Here is a 24,118-nt window from a genome sequence, read left to right on the forward strand (position 1 = left end):
TTGACTTTTCAATGCAAAATTGACTGGAATTGAGATGGGACACCATGTCACGTTTGGAGAGCCCCTGATGTGCCTAAACATTGAAACCCCCCATAAGTGACACCATTTTGGAAAGTAGACCCCCTAAGGAACTGATCTAGATGTGTTTTGACAGCTTTGAACTCCCAAGTGTTTCACTACAGTTTATAACACAGAGCCGTGAAAAAAAAAATTCTTTTTTTTCACAAAAATTATTTTTTAGCCCCCAGTTTTGTATTTTCCCAAGGGTAACAGGAGAAATTCGACCCCAAAAGCTGTTATTCAATTTGTCCTGAGTACGCTGATACCCCATATGTGGGGGGAAACCACCGTTTGGGCGCATGGCAGAGTTCGGAAGGGAAGGAGCGCCATTTAGAATGCAGACTTAGATGGATTGGTCTGCAGGCGTCACGTTGCATTTGCAGAGCCCCTGATGCACCTAAACAGTAGAACCCCCCCCCCCCCACAAGTAACACCATTTTGGAAACTAGATCCCCCAAGGAACTTATCCAGATGTGTTGTGAGAACTTTGAACCCCCAAGTGATTTACTACAGTTTATAACGCAGAGTCGTGAAAATAAAAAATCATTTTTTTCCACAAAAATTATTTTTTAGCCCCCTGTTTTGTATTTTTCCAAGGGTAACAGGAGAAATTGGACCCCAAAAGTTGCTGTCCAATTTGTCTTGAGTATGCTGATACCCCATATGTTGGGGTAAACCCCTGTTTCGGCGCACGGGAGAGCTTGGAAGGGATGGAGCACTGTTTTACTTTTTCAACGCAGAATTGGCTGGAATTGAGATCGAACGCCATGTCGCGTTTGGAGAGCCTAAACAGTGGAAACCCCCTATTCTAACTGAAACCCTATCCCAAACACACCCCTAACCCTAATCCTAACCATAACACTGACACACCCCTAACCCTAACCTATTCCCAACCGTAAATGTAATCCAAAGCCTGACCCTAACTTTAGCCCCAACCCTAACTTTAGCCTCCCCAACCCTAACCCTAACTTTAGCCCCAACCCTAACTCAAACTTTAGCCCCAACCCTAACCCTAACTTTATCCCCAACCCTAACTGTAGCCCTAACCCTAACTTTAGCCCCAACCCTAACTTTAGCCCCAGCCCTAACCCTAATTTTAGCCACAGCCCTAACTGTAGCCCTAACCCTAACCCTAGCCCTAACCCTAGCCCTAACCCTAGCCCTAACCCTAACCCTAGCACTTATCCTAGCCCTAACCCTAGCCCTAACCATAACCCTAACCCTTACCCTAGCCCTAACCCTAACCATAGCCCTAGCCCTAGCCCTAACCCTAAAGCTAGCCCTAACCCTAACCCTAGCCCTAACCCTAGCCCTAATGGGAAAATGGAAATAAATACATTTTTTTATTTTTTTATTTTTCCCTAACTAAGGGGGTGATGAAGGGGGGTTTGATTTACTTTTATAGCGGGATTTTTAGCAGATTTTTATTATTGACAGCTGTCACACACTAAAAGACGCTTTTTATTGCAAAAAATATTTTTTGCGTTACCACATTTTGAGAGCTATAATTTTTCCATATTTTGGTCCACAGAGTCATGTGAGGTCTTGTTTTTTGCGGGACGAGTTGACGTTTTCATTGGTACCATTTTTGGGCATGTGACATTTTTTGATCGCTTTTTATTCCGATTTTTGTGAGGCAGAATGACCAAAAACCAGCTATTAATTAATTTCTTTTGGGGGGGCGTTTATACCGTTCCACGTTTGGTAAAATGGATAAAGCAGTTTTATTCCTCGGGTCAGTACGATTACAGCGATACCTCATTTACAAAATTTTTTTATGTTTTGGTGCCTTTATACGATAAAAACTATTTTATAGGAAAAATAATTATTTTTGCATCGCTTTATTCTGAGGACTAACTTTTTTAGCTGATGATGCTGTGTGATGGCTCGTTTTTGCGGGACAAGATAACATTTTCAGCGGTACCATGGTTATTTATATCCGTCTTTTTGATCGCGTGCTATTCCACTTTTTGTTCGGCCATATGATAATAAAGCGTTGTTTTTTTACTCGTTTTTTTTTTTAGGTGTTCACTGAAGGGGTTAACTAGTGGGACAGTTTTATAGGTCGGGTCGTTATGGATGCAGCGATACTACATATGTGTACCTTTACTGTTTTTTTTATTATTTAGACAAAGAAATGTATTTATGGGAACAATATTTTTTTTTATTATTTATTTATTTATTTAGGATTTTTTTTTATTTTTATTTTACACATTTAAAAAAATTTTTTTTAACTTTTTTACTTTGTTCCAGAGGGGACATCACTGTATAGTGACAGATTGCTGATCTGACACTTTGCAGAGCACTGTGTCAGATCAGCGATCTGATGTGCCCTGCTCCTGGCTTACCAGCGCCTGCTCTGAGCAGGCACTTGGTAAGCCACCTCCCTGCAGGACCTGGAAGTAGCCCCGCGGCCATTTTGGATCCGGGGCTTGCAGGGAGGAGAAGATCGGTACAAGGTGAGCACATCGCCTTGTACCGATCGTCTCAGGGAAGCACACAGGTTGCCCCCTCCCTGCGCGATGCTTCCCTGTACCGCCGGAACACTGCAATCATGTTTGATCGCAGTGTGCTGGGGGTTAATGTGCCGGGAGCGGTCCATGAACGCTCCTGGCACATAGTGCCGGATGTCAGCTGCCATAATCAGCTGACACCCGGCCGCGATCGGCCGCGCTTCCCCCGTGAGCGCGGCCGATCGCATATGACGTACTATCCTGTCACTGGGAATTAAGTCCCAGGTCACCTTGACGGGATAGTACGTCATATGGGATTAAGGGGTTAAGCAGTGTTAGCCATCCCTAGCCGAGTACCACAGGTGGCGTCACAAGCAATTCCCCTATAAACTTTATTTCCCCTTGCATGATCATTTTCATTGGACTCCCAGGGCCACGGACAGGTGTAACAGGCCAGATTAACCCCCCACCCAGAATATACCCAGGGTTAAATTGGCCTAGATTATATCCCGGGTATATTCTGGCCTAGGTCAAACTATACCCTGGGGTATAAATTGGACTAGGCCAGTTTATACCCCTCTGGGCCAGAATATACCCCAGCTGCTGTAGATCAGGGGCAGAGACAGTGCATGGGGCCCCAGACATGGCACAGGGGCCCCAGACATGGCGCAGGGGCCCCAGACATCGCACAGGGTCCCCAAACATCACGCAGGATTGAGTGATAGACATAAGAATGGGGCCCCAGGCAGCTCACAGGGGGCAGAGACAGCGAACGGGGCCCCAGGCAGCACACGGAGGGCAGAGACAGCGAATGGGGCCCCAGGCAGCACACGGGGGGCAGAGACAGTGAACGGGGCCCCAGGCAGTACACGGGGGCATAGACACCAAACAGGGCCTCAGGTAGCACACGGAGGGCAGAGACAGCGAATGGGGCCCCAGGCAGCACACGGGGGGCAGAGACAGCGAATGGGGCCCCAGGCAGCACACGGGGGCATAGACACCAAACAGGGCCTCAGGTAGCACACGGGGGTCAGAGACAGTGAACGGGGTCCCAGGCAGCACACCTGGACCCCAGGCAGCGCACAGGGCCCTAGGTAGCACACGGGGCCCCAGGTAGTGCACAGGGCTCCAGGCAGCACACAGGGGCCCCAGGCAGCATGCAGAGGCCCCTGGCAGCGCACTTGGCCCCAGGCAGCACACGGGGGCCCCGTGCAGGGCCCCAGGCAGCACCCAGAGATGCCCCAGACATCACACAGGAACCCCAGACATGACACATCACACAGGGGTCCCTGACATTGCACATGGGGTCCCAAACAGCGCACAGGGGGTCCCAAACAGCACACAGGGGTCCCAGACAGTGCACAGGGGCCCTCTGCGCTGTCTCTTCCTCCCCTTGCACACTGTCTCTCCCCCTCTTGCGCGCTGTCTCTGCCGCTCTGTGCACTGCCTGGAGCCCCTGTATGCTGCCTGGAGCCCCTGTGCACTGCCTGGGGCCCCTGTATGCTTCCTGGGGTCCTGTGCGCTGTCTGAGGCCCCATGCACTGCCTGTGACCCTGTGTGGTGCCAGGCGCCACTGTATACTGCCTGGGGACCCTGTGTGCTGCCTGGGAACCCGTTTGCTGTCTCTGCCCCCTTTGTGCTGCCTGGGGTCACTGTGTGCTGCCTGGGGCCCTGTGCGCTGTCTCTGCTCTGCCATGTGCTGGGGAGTTCGTGTGCTGCCTGTGACCTCGTTCCCTGTCTCTGCCCCGTGTGCTGCCTAGGGCCACTGTGCGCTGCCTGGGGCCCCTGTGTGCTTCCCGAGGCCCTGTGAGCTGCCTGGGGCCCACGTGCACTGCCAGGGGCCCCTGTATGCTGCCTGGGGCCACTGTGCGCTGTCTGTGGCCGCTGAGCACAGCCTGGGGCCCCCATGTGCTGCATGGGTCCACATATGCTGCTTGGGGAGTTCGTGTGCTGCCTGTGACCCCGTTCACTGTCTCTGCCCCCCGTGCACTGCCTGGGGCCCCTGTGTGCTGCCTGGGGCCCCTGTGTGCTGCCTGGGGCCCTGTGCACTGCCTGGGGCCCCGTGTACTGGCTGGGAATCCGTTCGCTGTCTCTGCCCCATGTGCTGCCTGGGGCCACTGTGTGCTGCCTGGGGCCCCGTGCGCTGTCTCTGCTCTGCCGTGTGCTGGGGAGTTCGTGTGCTGCCTGTGACCCCGTTCGCTGTCTCTGCCCCCTGTGTGCTGTCTAGGGCCACTGTGTGCTGCCTGGGGCCCCTTTGTGCTTCCTGGTGCCCTGTGAGCTGTCTGTGGCCCCTGTGCACTGCCTGGGGCCCCCGTGTGCTGCATGGGTCCACATGTGCTGCCTGGGGTCCTGTGTGCTGCCTGGGACGCCGTTTGCTGTCTCTGCCCCCTGTGTGCTGCCTGGGACCCCGTTCGCTGTCTCTGCTCTGCCGTGTGCTGCCTGGGGCCCCGTTCGCTGTCTCTGCCCCCCATGTGCTACCTATGGCCCCTTGTGCTGCCTGGGGCCCCGTTATTGAGTATACCACTCAATGGTTCTCAAAAGCATGAAAAATCTGATCTACAGCAGCTGGGGTATATTCTGACTGGGGGGAGTATAATTTGGCCTAGTCCAATTTATACCCCGGGGTATAGTTTGGCCTAGGCCAGAATATACTTGGGGTATAATCTGGCCTAGACCACTTTAACCCCAGGTATATTCTAGGCGGAGGGTTAATCTGGCCTATTACACCGGTAAGGGTATGTTCACATATTGAGTTAAATTTCTGCATATCTAACAGGAAAAACGAAGCTGCAAAAAACACGTGTTTTTGATGCATTTTTACCTTAGTTTTTGATTGATTTGAGTGAATTCAATGGTGAGAAACGCATGGCAAAAAGGCACAGAGAACTGTCATGCTGCAGATTATTTTCCGCACCAAATCTGCAAGTCAAAAATACTCAACTTGTGCATGACACTTCAGGTTCCTCATTCACTTTGCTGGCATGAGGTTTTGCTTCAGGTTTTGTCACAAATCCGTGCCAAAAAAACTCGGCAAAAACGCACCATATCTGCAATGTGTGCACACAGCCTAAAATTTTTAACATGTTTTTTGAGGCTTATATAGCAACAAACTACCCAAGAAGATGTATTACCCTATGGATGAGCAATATAATACCAATAAATTTTGAACAATCTTTTTGAGGGTTGTATACCAATGAAATATACTCCAGACTACAGAATAGTCTATAGGTGAGCAATATAATACAGATACATTTTTGAACAAGTTTTTACATCTTATACAGTATAGCAACAAAATCTACCCAAGAATATGTAAAAGTCTATGGATGAGCAAATGTGTTATACTGATACATTTTTAACAAGTTTTTAGAGGCTTTTATAGCAACTAAATATACCCAAGAATATGTTATCCAATGTGAATGAGCAACATAATCCGGATACATTTTGTACCCAGTTTTCGGAGGGTTTTATGCCAATTAAATGTACACAAGAACATGTAATAGTCTATGGATGAGCAATTTAATGCTGATAAAATTTTGAACAACTTTTTGAAGGGTTAGATACCCCCGCAATGCACTTAAGAAGATGTAATACCCTATGGATGAGCAGAGCAATAAAATACTAATAAATTGGTAAAAAAGTTTTTTGAGGGTTATATAAGGGTTATATACCAAGGAAATATACCCAAGGACACGTAATACTGTTTGGCTGAGAAATGTAACCCAGAAAAAATTTTTAACTTTTTTTAAGTGTTATATATTACACTATTCCATGTTCTGGGGTACATTTTTGTATGATTAAGAAATGTAAACAAGCAAGAAAAATTTTTAAATGCTTTTTTTGTAGTGTTATATGCCGCCAAAAATGTATGAGTATCTAATCCAGAAATATTTTTCTATGCTTTTTGTAAGTTTTACATACCACCGAAATGCAACAATAATTTTTTTTAATGGATTCAATGTCTCATCTATACAGTTTACACGTTCAGTATTTGCTCAGTATTTTACATCAGTATTTGTAAGTCAAAATTAGTAGTGGGTGAGAAATGCAGAAGTGGTGCACGTTTCTATTATACTTTTCCTCTGATTGTTCCACTTCTGGCTTTGGCTTACAAATACTGAGGTAAAATACTGACCGAATACTGAACAAGGCCTTTAACTGTATAGATGAGTCATTGAATCCATAAAAAATTTTTGAACATAAATATTTTGAAAGTGTACTTTATGTACTTACAAACACTTTGCAGAAAGTGCAAAGCCAGACAAAAATATGAGGAGGATCATCCATTGACCACTGAAACGCAACAACTGGCAGGCCTCATTCAAATATTTAAAAAATGTACTTCCTATACTCCTACACTCATAAAGCACAAAATACAAAGTCAGGAAAAAATTATAAACAGGGTAATACAGTAATCCTCTTCAGCTGTTCGTTTCTTCTTCTCCTTCTTATTGAGGCTGGGAGGACTACCTCCACCTGCTTCCAGCAGCCCAATTTCCAGGGCTGTAAGTGACCCAGCTTCAGGTAGTGCTGATGTACCTGACATATAGAAATTGGCAACAGCTCCCTGTGTAACCTGCACCATTGGCTGCTCAAGCATAGGTGGTGTTGAACCCCAAGAACAATTCAATCTATCAGGAGTGGTAGTAGCCCTGTCTTGAGCCACCTCCAGGAGCCTCTCCCAGGTCCATTCATTCTTCAAGAAGTGTTCATCATGCTCCCTTCCTTCTGGGATCACACCCACTGCATACCAGCGATGTTGCCCCTCCATTTTGAGGAACATGACCCTAGTTCCAGCCGTCAGCTCTTCAGCCTTTGAGGCAAGTGTTCTGTTTCTACTGCCTGATGGCTGAACGAGATGTGATGATGGGTCACAAACTCTTCAATGGACACCCTTCTCCGCTGACGGTCATAAGTAACTACAACCTCCCGTGATGCCAACTTTTGGTACCTTATGGCTAGCAGGCCTTATAACAGTTGTCCGGACCTGGTTCTGTCTTGCTTCCTTGTCACTTCCAACAAGCCTAATACCCGCAGTCCGCTCACCAATTTCTGTATCCTGGCTTATTCATTTGCAGTTCGCAAGAACCCCAGCAGTAAAGGATGCGACCTGGGTTCAGGCTTTGGTGGGTCCAAGATATTGGCTGGATCAGGAACGCAAGTTCTTGCCACCTCTGCTGTTGCGCCAGTCCCTTCTGGCTGCGATATTCCTACATTTCCTCCTTTTGGGAGTCTTGCGTGCTTCTGCCATCTTTTTTTTTTAAAAAAAGGGGTTTGGTACCATGCTAGCCAGTTTTTTGTTTGTGCATATACGGCTCTGACAAAAATTAAGAGACCACTGCAAAATGTTCAGTTTGTCTGATTTTTCTCTTTATAGGTATATTTTTGAGTAAAATGTAAATTGTTCTTTTAGTCTATAAATTTCTGACAACATGTTTCCGAATTTCCAAGCAATAATTTTTGGTTTGTTTTTTTCTGACAAAAAAATATATTCAAAATGAAAAAAAAAAGTGCCTTCAGACCTCAAATAATGCAAAGAAAACAAGTTCATAATCATTTAAAAACAACAATACTAATGTTTTAACTCAGGAAGAGTTCAGAAATCAATATTTTGTGTAATCACTAGTGTTGAGCATTCCGATACCGCAAGTATCGGTATCGGCCGATACTTAGCGGTATCGGAATTCCGATACCGAGATCCGATACTTGCCGCGTATCGGATACCGGAATCGGAAGTTCCCAGGATTCAAACTGCACAAATTTGCACGAATTCAGCCAATGAGAATGATTCCAAGTGTGGGCACATCCTGTTCAGCATGGAGGGCATGAAACTACTGGCAAGGCTGTGATTGGCTGCTGAAATTATGTCATGCTGCATTTTAAAAGTCGCTGGCGCCATTTTGCGCTCACTCTGCTGTGAATTCAGTTAGTGACAGGACGCTGTTTGCTGACTGAGGGCCAGTTTAGAGATAGCGATTTGCTTCATTGTTCTTTTCCAAGGCTAATTTAGCAACCGCTGTGTTCACCTACTAATCATCTTGCTTTTGCCTTGCAGCGCTGTTTTCACAGCGATCTGCAAGGTCTGTGTGTGTGTGTGTGTGTGTGCAGCCCACTCTCTAGTCTGTGTGCAGCCATAGGCCATAGCTGGTTGTATTCAGTTCAGGGAGGGTGGTTCATTGCCTCATACTGTTCTATTTTTTTTTTTTTTTTTTCCAAGTAGTGTTGTCTGCTGCTCATTTATTCTAATAATTCCTATTAGTGACTTTCCACCTGTATCCAGCTAACTTGTGGAAAAACACTACATAGGATAAAGTAGAGGAGTGTTTTTGGGCCTTGCAGCGCCGTTTACGGCTGTCTGCACGGTCTCCGTGTGACTGCAGCTCGCCCTGTAGTCTGTGAGCAGCCATAGCCTGGTTGTATCCAGCTCAGGGTTCTTCACTGCGTCATACCGTCAAATCAATTTTCCTTTTGTTTTAAGTAGTGCAGGCTGCTGCACATTTTTTCAAAAAATTCCTATTAGTGTCTTTCCACCCGTATCCAGCTAACTTGTGGAAAAACACTACATAGGATAAAGTAGAGGAGGTTTTTTGGGCCTTGCAGCGCCGTTTACGGCTGTCTGCACGGTCTCCGTGTGACTGCAGCTCTCTCTGTTGTCAGTTCAGCCCCCCCAAAATAAATAAATAATAAAGTTCACCAAACACACCACTTTACATTTGTGTAGGCCACATTAGCACTTATTAAAGTCTAGTCCACACTTTAGAAAATTAGTGTTTCTTATACCTGTTAGGAGCTGTTCAGGAATAAGCACACAAAGCCGTTAGTACTTTTCTGCTTATCTATTTCAGTCAACCAAGATGAAGAAGGCAGGGAGCAAGGCACGTGGGCGTGGGCGCGGAGCAGGGAGAGGACGTGGGGATTCTGTGCCTGCTGCGGGCACCGGTGACTCCGCAGCACCCACTTTCAGCAGGGAACAGTCGTTCATGCGCAGCTTTGTCGGAGAGTGCCGTACACCGCTGCTGTGTGAAGACCAAATTGAAGCCGTTGTCGGAGTGCCACATCCTCTCAGACACAGAGCACTGGAGAGCACCCATCTGTCTCTTCACCACCTGCAAAATTGCCCAGGCAGACAGAGAGCCCAGGACAGGAGCTGTCTCTACTTCTGTTCTCTGAATCTCTTGGCTTGGAAACAGGGGGCCAGCCAAGCAGCATTGGAGAAATGGAAGAAGAGGCAGGGTGCAGTGATGCCCAACAGCTTTTTCTCTCTGAGTCTGAAGAGGCGGGTGGGCCAGTGCCTCCGGTCACCACATCGCAGGATGCATCCGCTGATGACACTCAGGTGCCACTTTCTGGTGCGTGCTCTGCTGCTGAGACTACCCAGGAGGAGCAGTTGGTGGCAGAGGGGAGTGTAGATGATGAGGTCCTTGACCCATCTTGGCGTGAAGGACAGGAAGGTGGTGGGAGCAGCTCTGAGGAAGAGATTCCCTGAACGGGCCAAAGAGGGAGAGGGAGGGGGAAGACTGCGGATCCTGCAGCCTCCACTTTGGCACCCGTTAGGAGCATGTCTCTTTCAAAAGCCAAAAAGGGCGCTCCCAAGACTTGCAGTGCCTGGGCCTTTTTTGACACAGTTGCAGATGACATTTGCTATGTCAAATGCAAGGTGTGTCATCACAAAGTCAAAAGAGGTCGAAATGTCAGCAGCCTCAATACCTCCAACATGTGGAAACATGTGCGGACCAGGTACGCGGCGTTGTTAGAAAAACACACTGAAGAGCTAGGCCAACCAACAGCGGCAGCTACCACCTCTTCAGCTCGTGTTGCCTCTTCCTCCAGCTCACACGCAGCTGGTTCGGCTTCCTCCCAGGATCACCGTGGAAGAACCTCTGGCCCTGTTGTCCAGAGACCCACTGTAATTCCACCCGCAGCACCACGTTCCCAGGCATCCTCACACTCCCAGCCCAGTCTACAGCCATCGGTAGTACAGGCATGGGAGAAAAGGCGGCCTTTCTCGTCAAACCACCCACGAGCACAGGCTCTGACTGCAGGCATTGCCAAACTTCTGTCACTGGAAATGCTGTCATTCAGGCTGGTGGAGACTGACAGCTTCCGTGACTTGATGTCATTGGCAGTCCCACAGTACAATGTGCCCAGCCGCTTTTACTTCAGCAGGCAAGCTGTCCCTGCCCTGCACAAGCATGTGGAGGGACACATAAAACACGCGCTACTGAACGCCATCAGTAGCAAGGTCCACCTCACCACCGATGCGTGGACCAGTCAACATGGACAGAGGCGATACCTTTCCCTCACAGCCCATTGGGTTAATGTTGTTGAGCCGGGTACAGATCGTGTGAGTGGCGCAGGACGTGTCCTGCCCACTCCAAGGATTGCAGGAATCCAGTCTGTACGCATTGACTCCTCCTCTTACACCAGTTCCTCAGAATCATCGCTGCAGGAGCTGTCACAGTCCACCTCCACATGGACCCGTGAACGTTTACCTGTTACGACCGTCATGAGCACAGCCGTGGCCAAACGTTAACAGGCCGTCTTAAAATTAATTTCTTTGGGGAATCGAAGCCACACAGCGCAGGAGCTCTGGAATGCCATCAAGCAGGAGAGCGATGTGTGGTTTGTGGCAGCGAATCTCCAGCCAGGCATGGTAGTGTGCGATAATGGCCGAAATCTGGTGGCAGCTCTGGCAACCTCATTCACATCCCATGTCTGGCACATGTGCTCAATTTGGTCGTGCAGAGTTTTTTGAGGGACTATCCGGATCTTGATGCACTGCTGCACAAGGTCCGCCTAGAGTGTGCTCACTTGCGGCGTTCCAGCACGGCAAAATCGCGCATTGCGGCTCTGCAGCCCCGATACCGCCTTCCGGAACATCGCATCATATGTGACCTACCTACCAGGTGGAATTCCACGTTACATATGTTGGAGCGGTTGTGTGAGCAGCAGCAAGCAGTAATGGAGTACCAGCTGCATCAGGCGCAAAGAAGTCGCACTCCGTGCCGTTCAGACTTCACAACCACAGAGTGGGCCACTATGAAGGACGTCTGCCAGGTTTTGTGTCCCTTCGATTATTCCACGCGGATGGTGAGTGCAGATGATGCACTAGTCAGCATGGCTGTCCCCCTTATCTGCCTGCTTGAAAAATCACTGCAAGCGCTAAGGGATGATGTTGTGGAAGAGGTGGAGGATGAGGATTCACCATTTCCATCATCTTCTGGACAGTCAGCGCCACGTGGTTCCTCACAAACGCGTAGGCAGGGGACACTTTGTGAGGAGGATGAGGAGGAGTCAATGGAGGAGGAAGACATCCGTCCAGAGGAGGGAGTTACACAATTGTCCAGTAGTCAGTGTGTACAGCGAGGGTGGGGTGATGACGAGCGGGCAGAGATCACGCCTCAAGCAGGGGGCAGCGTTTCTTGGCCAGTTGGCAGTCTGCAGCACATGGTGGATTACATGCTGCAGTGCCTGAGAAACGACCGCCGCATCGCCCACATTCTCAACATGTCTGATTATTGGGTGTTCACCCTCCTCGATCCTCGCTACTGGGACAACGTAGAAAGCCTCATCACACCGTTGAACTGGGAGCGAAAAATGCCCTCTTGCTGTACTCCCAGACGGCTCTTCCCCTCTCAAGTTTTGGGTCTCAAAGCTGGATACATGGCCAGAGCTAAGCCAGTATGCATTGGAGGTGCTTGCTTGCCCTGCGGCTAGTGTACTATTGGAACGCGTCTTTAGTGCTGCAGGTGGTGTACTAACTGACCGTCGCATGCGACTATCCTCCGATAACGTTGACCGGCTTACTTTCCTGAAAATGAACCAGGCCTGGATCTCGCAGGACTTTTCCACTCCTCTTCCTGATTAAATAATTAGGTGACTGTCTACAGTATCCCGGTCTCCAGTTGTGTTCATCTTTCTACCACCTGAACTTTAATTCCTGGGCTCCAACACCGCCAGTTGAGGCTCAGAAGTGCCGTCTGCACAGTCAAAACATATGACCCAGTGTTATTGGGTGTCAGTAACGTCAGCTGATCCCCAGCTGTGTAGCCGGCAATGTGTACTGCGACCGCCACGCTGACACAACAACTGAAATGTAAGGGAACCAGTCCCCCCCCCAAGGCGTTTGTTACTGAAAGAGCCACCGGAGGTGGGACTTTCCTTCGTAATGTGACGCAGCACAGCCGTCATTCTTACCCCCCCCGGCGCCGTGCGCCGGCTCGTCAGCGTTGTTTGATTCTGTCTCGAAGCCTGCGCTGTTATGTTATCCCTTGGCTAGGCACACTTAGCGCTGCCCCTCTTCTGACATCATTTGGTGTCATGCAGACTGCGCCTGTGCGGCCGCGCTGGCCGAGATCCCGCCTCGCAGTGTCTTCTGATTTAATCACACTGCGGGCCTGGGATCCATGGGCATGCGCAGTGCATATCTTCACCTCCGCCTCTCACTCATCTCCCTTCGCCTTCTTCAGACTGTGCGCCGCCAGCTGATCCCTAATAGCATGCCACGGCCGTGAAACCGCACAGTCTGAAGAAGCCGTAGGGAGGGGAGTGAGAGGCGAGGATATGCACTGCGCATGGCCACGGATCCCAGGCCCGCAGTGGGATTACATTAGACGACACTGCGAGGCGGGATCTCGGCCAGCGCGCCAAGGGATAACATAACCGCGCAGGCTCCGGGACGGAATTAAACAACGCTGAGGAGCCGGGGAACGGCGCCAAGGGGGTAGGAATGACGGCTGTGCTGCGTCATATTACGAAGGAAAGTCCCACCTCCGGGACGGTCTCACGGTATCAGGGGACACATTGGAGCCCAGGGACAGCAGGAGGAGGAGGTGGAGGAGAGAGGAGGGATTGCCACACACAGCTGGGGAACAGCTGACGTTACTGAACCCCAATAACAGAGGAGCGACTGTTGACTGTGCGGACAGCACTTCTGGACAGCAACTAGCGGTGTTGGAGCCCAGGGACAGCAGGAGGGGAGGTGGAGGAGAGAGGAGGGATTGCCACACACACAGCTGGGGAACAGCTGACGTTACTGAACCCCAATAACAGAGGAGTGACTGTTGACTGTGCGGACAGCACTTCTGGACAGCAACTAGCGGTGTTGGAACCCAGGGACAGCAGGAGGAGGAGCTTCAGCCTACACTCTGCTCCCTCTCCTCCTCCTGCTGACCCCGGGCTCCAACACCACTAGTTGCTGTCCGGAAGTGCTGGCTGCACAGAGCAAAACACCCGCCACTCTGTCAGTGGGGTTCAGCACCGCCAGCTGTTCCCCTGCTGTGTAGCCGGCATCGTGTCCTGCAACAGCCACGCAGACACAAAGCTGCCACCAGTGCAGGCTTCGGCCTACACTCCGCTCCCTCTACTCCTCCTGCTGACCCTGGGCTCTAACAACGCCAGTTGGGGCCCGGTACTGTTAGCTGCACAGAGAAAAACACCAGCCAATGTGTCAGTGGGGTTCAGCACCGCCAGCTGTTCCCCTGCTGTGTAGCCGGCATCGTGTCCTGCAAAAGCCACGCAGACACTAGAACTGAAATTGAAGGGAACCTGTCCCCCCTCCCCCAGGTGTTTGTATGTTTCACAGCCACCTTGTACAGCAGTAATGCTGCATGTGTGCAAGGTGGCTCAGAAACTTATTCTCCTTGCACATGTGGAACTGAACACGTCTAAAATGTGTCCTCTGTGACCATTAAACCGTCCCTGAGGTGTGACTTTCCTTTGTAATGACACGCTGCAACCCCCTTGGTAGCGCTGCCCGTCTTGTGGCATCATTGTTTGGCTGGCTGCGCCTCTGCGGCCGCCCTGCCCCACACAACGCCCCTCGGTGTCTTATTTATTTTGACTGCGAGGGTGTGATAGATGGGCATGAGCAGTGCATATGTTCGCCTGTCCCTCATCTCCTTCCGCCTTCTTCAGACTGTACGGCTTCATGGCCGTGGCATGCGATAAGGGATCAGCTGACGCCGCACAGTCTGAAGCAGGTGTAAGGACCCGAGTGCCTCGGCGAACATATGTACTGCGCCAGGCCATGAATCCCAGCCCCGCAGTGTTTTAACAATGTAAAGACACTGCGGGGCTGGGATTCATGGTCATCGCATCATCGCGAACCGCACCGGCCAACATTAAATGATGTCAGAAGATGGGCAGCGCTAACAGCGCAAGGCCAAGGGATAACACGGCAGCGCAGACTCCTGTGCAGCAAATAACGACGCTCAGGAGGCCGCGCCCAGCACCAAGGTGGGATTTTTGACAGCTGTGCTGCGTCTTATTACGAAGGGAACTCACGCCTCCAAAACAGTTTGACTGCTTAAGGGCCTAAATGTCATACGTGTTTCATTCAGCGTGTGCAAGGAACAGAATTTAAAAGAGCAACCTTTGACTTGTGCAGCATTACTGCTGCCCAAGGTGTGGCTCTTCTAGTTTGTAACCCCTGAGGGGGGGTTAAAGGTTACCTTTAAAATTGGTTCAATTAGGCTTCGGCCTACACTCTGCTCCTCCCGCAGAGCCTGGGCTCTAACACCGCCAGTTGGTGCCCGGTACTGCTAGCTGCACAGAGCCAAACACCTCGCCAATGTGTCAGTGGGGTTCAGCACCGCCAGCTGTTCCCCTGCTGTGTAGCCGGCAACGTGTCCTGCAACAGCCACGCAGACACAAAGCTGCCGCCAGTGCAGGCTTCGGCCTACACTCTGCTCCCTCTACTCCTCCTGCTGACCCTGGGCTCTAACACCGCCAGTTGGTGCCCGGTACTGCTAGCTGCACAGAGAAAAACACCAGCCAATGTGTCAGTGGGGTTCAGCACTGCCAGCTGTTCCCCTGATGTGTAGCCGGCATCGTGTCCTTCAAAAGCCACGCAGACACTAGAACTGAAATTGAAGGGAACCTGTTCCCCCTCCCCCAGGTGTTTGTATGTTTTACAGCCACCTTGTACAGCAGTAATGCTGCATGTGTGCAAGGTGGCTCATAAACTTATTCTCCTTGCACACGTGGAACGGAACACGTCTATAATGTGTCCCCTGAGACCATTAAAACGTCCCTGAGGTGTGACTTTCCTTTGTAATGACACGCAACGACCCCCTTGGTAGCACAGCCCTTCTTCTGACATCATTGTTTGGCTGGCTGCGCCTCTGCGGCCGCCCTGCCCCACACAACGCCCCTCGGTGTCTTATTTATTTTGACTGCGAGGGTGTGATTGACGGGCATGAGCAGTGCATATCTTCGCCAGGCTGTCACTCAGCTCCTTCCGCCTTCTTCAGACTGTGCGGCTTCATGGCCGTGGCATGCGATAAGGGATCAGCTGACGCCGCACAGTCTGTAGCAGGTGTAAGGACACGAGCGAGAGGCGAACATATGTACTGCGCAAGGCCATGAATCCCAGCCCCGCAGTGTGAAACACTGTAAAGGCACTGCTGGGCTGGGATTCATGGGCATCACGAACCGCACCGGTCGACATGAAATGATGTCAGAAGACGGGCAGCGCATGGCCAAGGGATAACACAACAACGCAGACTCCTGTACATCAAAATGCGATGCTCAGGAGGCCGCGCCAAGCACCCAGGTGGTATTTTTGCCAGCTGTGCTGCGTCTCATTACGAAGGGAACTCCCGCCTCTAAGACAGATTGACTGTATAAGGGCCAAAACGTTGTACGTGTTTCATTCAGCTTGTGCAAGGAACAAAATTAAAAGAGCAACCTTTGACTTGTGCAGCACTACTGCTGCATAAGGCGTGGCTCTTCTAGTTTGTAACACCTGAGGGGGGGTTAAAGGTTACCTTTAAAATTGGTTCAATTAGGCTTCGGCCTACACTCTGCTCCCCCTGCAGAGCCTGGGCTCTAACACCGCCAGTTGGTGCCCGGTTGTTATGATCCTAGTGGCAAGGATCGCAGGTCGGACTAGCTAAGTAACTGAACAGACTACTAGCTCTGGGGAAGTGGTAACTAGATTGACCGCAACCTGATCCTATCCGCAAACAACTATAGGCAGCCGTGGAACGTTACCTAAAAATCCTAGACGTCTCTTCACGGCCTGAGAAACTGACTATTCCTGGAGGGAAAGAAAGTCCTCTCTTGCCTCAGTGGAATGACCCCAAAGATATAAAATAGCCCCCCACAAATATTAACGGTGAGTTAAGGGGAAAGCAAAAACGCAGAGATGAAATCAGATTTAGCAAATGAGGCCCGCTAATACTAGATAGCAGAAAATAAGAAGGGAACTGTGCGGTCAATAAAAAACCCTATTCAAAATATCCACGTAGAGATTGCTCGAGCCCCCGCACCAACTAACGGTGCGGGGGAAGCAACTCCGTACCCCAGAGCTTACCAGCAAAAAGAAATCACATATTAGCAAGCTGGACTAGACTCATCATACACAGAAATCATATTGCAGGCAGATGATAATCAGGAGTAATCAGAATAGCACTGAATACATTGACAGCCGGCAACAAGTGGAAGTGAAGCAGAGCTAAATAGGAGCTTCCCTGGTGAATAACGAGGCAGCTGATCCAGCCAGACCCGCAGGATAATAAACAAAACCACCAGGGGGAGCCAAAAAACCAAAGTCACACAATACCATCTGTGACCACAAGAGGGAGCCTGAAAAAGGAGTTCACAACAGTACCCCCCCCCTTGAGGAGGGGTCACCGAACCCTCATCAAAACCCCCAGGGCGATCAGGGTGAGCCACATGGAAGGCACGAACCAAATCGGCCGCATGAACATCAGAGGCGACAACCCAGGAATTATCCTCCTGACCATAGCCTTTCCACTTAACCAAATACTGAAGCCTCCGTCTAGAAATACGAGAATCCAAGATCTTCTCCACCACGTATTCCAATTCTCCCTCAACCAGCACAGGGGCAGGAGGCTCAACCGAAGGAACCACAGGCACCACATACCTCCGCAACAACGACCGATGGAACACATTATGAATAGCAAACGATGCCGGGAGGTCCAAACTAAATGACACAAGGTTAAGGACTTCCAAAATCTTATAAGGACCGATAAACCGAGGCTTAAACTTAGGAGAGGAGACCTTCATAGGAACAAAGCGAGAAGAAAACCACACCAAATCCCCAACGCGAAGTCGGGGACCCACACAGCGACGGCGATTGGCAAAGCGCTGAGCCTTCTCTTGTGACAGCTTCAAATTGTCCACCACATGATTCCAAATCTGATGCAACCTATCCACCACAACATCCACTCCAGGACAGTCAGAAGACTCCACCTGACCCGAGGAAAAACGAGGATGAAACCCTGAATTACAAAAAAAAGGCGAAACCAAAGTAGCAGAACTAGCCCGATTATTAAGGGCAAACTCGGCCAATGGCAAAAAAGTCACCCAGTCGTCCTGATCAGCAGAAACAAAACATCTTAAATAGGTTTCCAAAGTCTGATTAGTGCGCTCGGCTTGGCCATTCGTCTGAGGATGGAAGGCCGACGAAAATGACAAATTAATGCCCATCTTAGCACAAAAGGTCCGCCATAATTTAGACACAAACTGGGATCCTCTGTCGGAAACAATATTTTCAGGGATCCCGTGCAAACGAACCACATTTTGAAAAAACAGAGGAACCAACTCGGAGGAGGAAGGCAACTTAGGCAAGGGCACCAAATGGACCATTTTAGAAAAACGATCACACACCACCCAAATGACCGACATTCTCTGAGAGACAGGGAGATCTGAAATAAAATCCATGGAAATGTGCGTCCAAGGCCTCTTCGGGACAGGCAAAGGCAACAACAAGCCACTGGCACGAGAACAGCAAGGCTTAGCTCGAGCACAAATTCCACAAGACTGCACAAAGGAACGCACATCCCGCGACAAGGAAGGCCACCAGAAGGACCTAGCCACCAAATCTCTGGTACCAAAAATCCCAGGATGGCCTGCCAACACCGAAGAATGAACCTTGGAAATAACTCTGCTGGTCCATCTATCCGGGACAAACAGTCTCTCTGGTGGACAACGGTCAGGTCTATCCGCCTGAAACTCCTGCAGCACTCGTCGCAAATCTAGGGAGATGGCAGACAAAATCACCCCTTCTCTGAGGATACCAGCTGGCTCTGAATCACCAGGAGAGTCAGGCACAAAACTCCTAGAAAGAGCATCAGCCTTCACATTCTTCGAATCAGGCAGGTATGAGACCACGAAATCAGAACGAGAGAAAAACAACGACCAACGAGCCTGTCTAGGATTCAGCCGCTTGGCCGACTCGAGATAAATCAAATTCTTGTGATCAGTCAAGACCACCACACGATGCTTAGCTCCCTCGAGCCAATGTCGCCACTCCTCAAATGCCCACTTCATAGCCAACAACTCCCGATTACCAACATCATAATTCCGCTCGGCAGGCGAAAACTTTCTTGAAAATAAAGCACATGGCTTCATCACAGAACCATCAGAGCTTCTCTGCGACAAAACAGCCCCCGCTCCAATGTCAGAAGCATCAACCTCGACCTGGAAGGGAAGGGAGACGTCTGGCTGACATAAGACCGGAGCCGAAGAAAACCGGCGCTTCAGCTCCCGAAAGGCCTCCACAGCCGCAGGAGACCAATTAGTAACAACAGAACCCTTCTTGGTCAAATCCGTCAATGGCTTAACAACACCAGAAAAATTAGCGATGAAGCGACGGTAAAAATTAGCAAAACCCAAGAACTTCTGAAGACTCTTAACAGATGTAGGCTGAGTCCAGTCATGAATAGCCTGAACCTTGACTGGGTCCATCTCAATAGCAGAAGGAGAAAAAATGAAACCCAAAAAAGAGACCTTCTGGACTCCAAAAAGACATTTTGAGCCCTTCACAAATAAAGCATTGGCACGCAGGACCTGAAACACCATCCTGACCTGCTTAACATGGGACTCCCAATCATCCAAAAAAACAGAATATCATCCAGATACACAATCATAAATTTATCCAGATATTCGCGGAAGATGTCGTGCATAAAGGACTGAAAGACAGAAGGAGCATTAGAAAGTCCAAAAGGCTTCACCAAGTACTCAAAATGGCCTTCGGGCGTATTAAATGCAGTTTTCCATTCATCACCCTGCTTAATACGCACAAGGTTATACGCACCACGAAGATCTATCTTGGTGAACCAACTAGACCCCCTAATGCGAGCAAACAGATCAGATAACAATGGCAAAGGATACTGAAATTTGACCGTGATTTTGTTTAGAAGGTGATAATCAATACAAGGTCTCAAGGAACCATCCTTCTTAGCCACAAAAAAGAACCCCGCACCAAGAGGGGAGGAGGAGGGGCGAATAAGTCTTTTCTCCAAAGACTCCTTTATATAACTCCGCATAGCAGCATGCTCCGGCACTGACAAATTGAAAAGTCGTCCCTTAGGAAACTTACTACCAGGAATCAAATTTATAGCACAATCACAATCCCTATGAGGAGGTAGAGAACTGAGTTTGGGCTCATCAAATACATCCTGGTAATCTGACAAAAACGCAGGGACCTCAGAAGGAGTGGATGAAGCAATTGACACCACAGGAGCGTCGCCATGAATTCCCTGACAACCCCAACTTGACACAGACATTGCTTTCCAATCCAGGACTGGATTATGAGTCTGCAACCATGGCAGGCCCAACACGACAACATCATGCAAATTATGCAATACAAGTAAGCGAATCACCTCCTGATGAACAGGAGTCATGCACATGGTCACTTGTGTCCAGTACTGAGGTTTATTCGTAGCCAATGGTGTAGCATCAATTCCCCTTAGTGGAATAGGGAATTTTAAAGGCTCCAAAACAAAACCACAGCGCCTGGCAAATGACAAATCCATCAGACTCAGGGCAGCACCTGAATCCACAAAAGCCATAACCGGGTAAGATGACAGGGAACAAATCAGGGTAACAGACAAAATAAACTTAGGCTGTAAAGTACCGATGGTGACAGATTTATCAATCTTTTTTGTGCGCTTAGAGCATGCTGAGATAACATGAGCTGAGTCACCACAGTAAAAGCACAACCCATTTTGCCGTCTATAATTTTGCCGTTCACTTCTGGTCAGAATTCTATCACATTGCATAGACTCAGGTGTCTGTTCAGAAGACACCGCCAAATGGTGCGCAGGTTTACGCTCCCGCAAACGCCGATCAATCTGAATGGCCAGAGTCATTGACTCATTCAGACCTGCAGGCGTAGGGAACCCCACCATGACATTCTTAATGGCTTCAGAAAGACCTTTTCTGAAATTTGCAGCCAGGGCACACTCATTCCATTGAGTAAGCACCGACCATTTCCGAAATTTCTGGCAGTACATCTGCATCATCTTGCCCCTGAGAGAGGGCCAACAACGCTTTTTCAGCCTGGTTCTCAAGATTAGGTTCCTCATAGAGCAATCCAAGGGCCAGAAAAAACGCATCCACACTGAGCAATGCAGGATCCCCTGGAGCCAATGCGAAAGCCCAATCTTGAGGATCGCCACGCAAGAAAGAAATAATAATCTTAACTTGCTGAACAGAATCCCCAGAGGAACGAGGTTTCAAAGAAAGAAACAACTTGCAATTGTTCTTAAAATTCAGGAACCTAGATCTATCTCCAGAAAACAACTCCGGAATAGGTATTCTAGGCTCTGACATAGGACTGTGCACAACAAAATCCTGAATACTTTGTACCCTTGCAGCAAGATGATCTACACTGGAGGCTAAACTCTGGATATCCATATCATCAGCTGAACTCAGAGCCACACCAAGATTAAGAGGAGGAGAGAAGCCAGACACACAGCAGCTAGACACACGGCAGCAAAAAAAAAAAAAATATCTCCAAGCTTCTTTTCTCCTGCTTCTGCCATGCAATTAACACTTTATAGGCCGGCTGTACTGTTATGATCCTAGTGGCAAGGATCACAGGTCGGACTAGCTAAGTAACTGAACAGACTACTAGCTCTGGGGAAGTGGTAACTAGATTGACCGCAACCTGATCCTATCCGCAAACAACTATAGGCAGCCGTGGAACGTTACCTAAAAATCCTAGACGTCTCTTCACGGCCTGAGAAACTGAGTATTCCTGGAGGGAAAGAAAGTCCTCTCTTGCCTCAGTGGAATGACCCCAAAGATATAGAATAGCCCCCCCACAAATATTAACGGTGAGCTAAGGGGAAAGCACAAACGCAGAGATGAAATCAGATTTAGCAAATGAGGCCCGCTAATACTAGATAGCAGAAAATAGGAAGGGAACTGTGCGGTCAATAAAAAACCCTATTCAAAATATCCACGCAGAGATTGCTCGAGCCCCCGCACCAACTAACGGTGCGGGGGAAGCAACTCCGTACCCCAGAGCTTACCAGCAAAAAGAAATCACATATTAGCAAGCTGGACTAGACTCATCATACACAGAAATCATATTGCAGGCAGATGAAGCAGAGCTAAATAGGAGCCTCCCTGGTGAATAACGAGGCAGCTGATCCAGCCAGACCCGCAGGATAATAAACCAAACCACCAGGGGGAGCCAAAAAACCAAAGTCACACAATACCATCTGTGACCACAAGAGGGAGCCTGAAAACAGAGTTCACAACACCTGGTACTGCTAGCTGCACAGAGCCAAACACCTCGCCAATGTGTCAGTGGAGTTCAGCACCGCCAGCTGTTCCCCTGCTGTGTAGCCGGCATCGTGTCCTGCAAACGCCACGCAGACACAACAGACCTACAAATGCCTCCAGTGCAGGCTTCGGCCTACACTCTGCTCCCCCTGATGACCCTTTGCTCCAACACCGCTAGTTGGGGCTCTAGGAAGACAAGCTTGAATAGGTCCCCATCCTGGTTCCAGCACCGTCAGCTGGTTCCGGGCAGAGCCTTTGGCTTAGGTGCCTCCTTCTGGGTATCCGAGTTCCACCAACGTCAGGTGGTCCTTGGTAGTGTTTTCAGGCACGGGTACCTCCTGCTTAGTAACCGGGTTCCAGTAACGTCAGCTGGTCCTCGGTAGTTCCATTGGCTTTTGGACCTTCGGCTACCCATCCGGGTTCCAGTACCGTCAGCTGGTTCTCGGCAGTGTCTTTTGCTCTTGTACCTTCTGCTCCCCATCCTGGTTCCAGTACCGTCAGCTGGTTCCGGGCAGAGCCTTTGGCTTAGGTGCCTCCCTCTGGGTATCCGAGTTCCACCAACGTCAGGTGGTCCTTGGTAGTGCTTTCATTCACGGGTACCTCCTGCTTAGTAACCGGGTTCCAGTAACGTCAGCTGGTCCTCGGTAGTTCCATTGGCTCTTGGACCTTCGGGTAGCCATCCGAGTTCCAGTTCCATCAGCTGTTTCTCGGCATTTTCTCAGCCTTCTTGTACCTTCTGCTACATTTCCAAGTTCAAGACCCTAAAGAAGACGAGCCGGAAGACCACCCCTAAGATGACGACGACACCAGAGACGACAACCACTGAGATGACGATGACCCTGGAGACGATGACCCTGAAGACCACCCCGATGACGACGACCCCGGAGACGACGACCCTGGAGACGACGACCCTGGAGACGACGACGACATGGGAGACCGAGAAGCAGAAGAACAAGAGGCTGCAGAACAAAGAGCAGAAGAACATTAAGCATAACACTAAATATCAGAGCAAAAGATATTATCTAAATTATAAGCAGAAGAAGACTAAGCAGTGTATGGGGGTGAGTCCGTTCCTCCTCGTGGTGCCCCTGGATAAAGCCTGATGCTGCAGGCCAAACTGAACGCGGACAAATGTAACTCTTTTGTGACAGGCAGAACGGAAGGTGTAATCTTCAAACTTTTATAGATAACAACTACGGGAATGCCTGTCACAAATAAGAATATGATGAAGAAGTTGAATATGAAGATGAATAATAGTTAAATAAAAAGAATATGAACAATGTAAAAAAAAAAATTATAGGTAGAAGATGAAGAAGATGAATAAGGTGAAGAAGAAGTTGATGTGAAAGATGCTGATGATGATGAAGAAGAAAGTGTGGGAGAAGTAAAAAAGAGGGTGAAGGGCGTGGAAGTAGTGAAACATCAATATCTGACAAAATAAAAAAAATCTTAACATAGTCAATATCTTTGTAACTCCGAACGTCTTTAAAAAAAAATAAAATTCCTGCTATTCTATTTGATTGGGCTAAACCTCTATGCCTTTAATGTCTCCGCCACGTCCCCCAATAGATCCTACATTATTCTTAGTTGTTTTCCTTCATATAGAATGAACCTACAAGGAAAGAAAGGGTTTATTTTAATTCCGATATTTTCGTCCCATTGACTTGCATTGGGATCGGGTATCGGAATCGGCGAGATCCGATACTTTGACGGTATCGGCCGATACTTTCCGATACCGATACTTTCCGATATCGGAAGGTATCGCTCAACACTAGTAATCACAGCTTTCATGCCTCTTGGCATGCTTTCCACCAGTCTTTCACACTGCTTCTGGTGCAAAAATTTAACCAGTTCTTCTTTGTTTGATGGCTTGTGACTATCCATCATCCTCTTGATTACATTCCAGAGGTTTTCAATAGGGTTCAGGTCTGGAGATTGTGCTGCCCATGACAGGGTTTTGATGTGGTGGTCTCTTAATTTTTGCCAGAGCTGTATTTGTGTTTCTTCAGAAACTTTGTTATACCATGCCTGAGAAAGGGACCTAAGAAGTCCCAAGAGCTTGC

This window comes from Ranitomeya variabilis, chromosome 4 (assembly GCF_051348905.1).
Source record: "Ranitomeya variabilis isolate aRanVar5 chromosome 4, aRanVar5.hap1, whole genome shotgun sequence".
Taxonomy (NCBI): Eukaryota; Metazoa; Chordata; class Amphibia; order Anura; family Dendrobatidae; genus Ranitomeya; species Ranitomeya variabilis.